The sequence below is a fragment of the Octopus bimaculoides genome, chromosome 18, assembly GCF_001194135.2.
Source record: "Octopus bimaculoides isolate UCB-OBI-ISO-001 chromosome 18, ASM119413v2, whole genome shotgun sequence".
Lineage (NCBI taxonomy): Eukaryota > Metazoa > Mollusca > Cephalopoda > Octopoda > Octopodidae > Octopus > Octopus bimaculoides.
In genome coordinates, this window is record NC_068998.1 from 35,382,686 (window position 1) to 35,383,114 (window position 429).

Genomic DNA, 429 nt, shown 5'->3' on the forward strand with positions numbered 1-429 from the left:
TTGTATATTATATTATATATTGTATATTCCATATTCTATATCCCACATTGGTTCTGCAGGAATATAAATAAAACATATAAAACAGAGTGTTGGAACTCTTTTAAACAAAATAATATATATATATATGTGTGTGTGTGTGTGTGTGTGTGTGTGTGTGTGTATGTGTGTTCGTGTGTGTGTGCGTATGTGTGTGCGTGTGTGTGTGTACATACATGCGGAAAATATCATTAAAAGTAGTATTAATATCCCCGAAATATATGTTAATACAATCTTTTCAAGGCTATCCAAAAGTAGTGAAATTCGAATTGAACATCTGAAATTTTACTGATAGACGCTACCAAAAAAAAAACACTCAAATCGAACTCAACCTAAGACATTGCTTCATTCAACTAATGCTTACGTCATTGGATAACGAAAATATCTTATAAA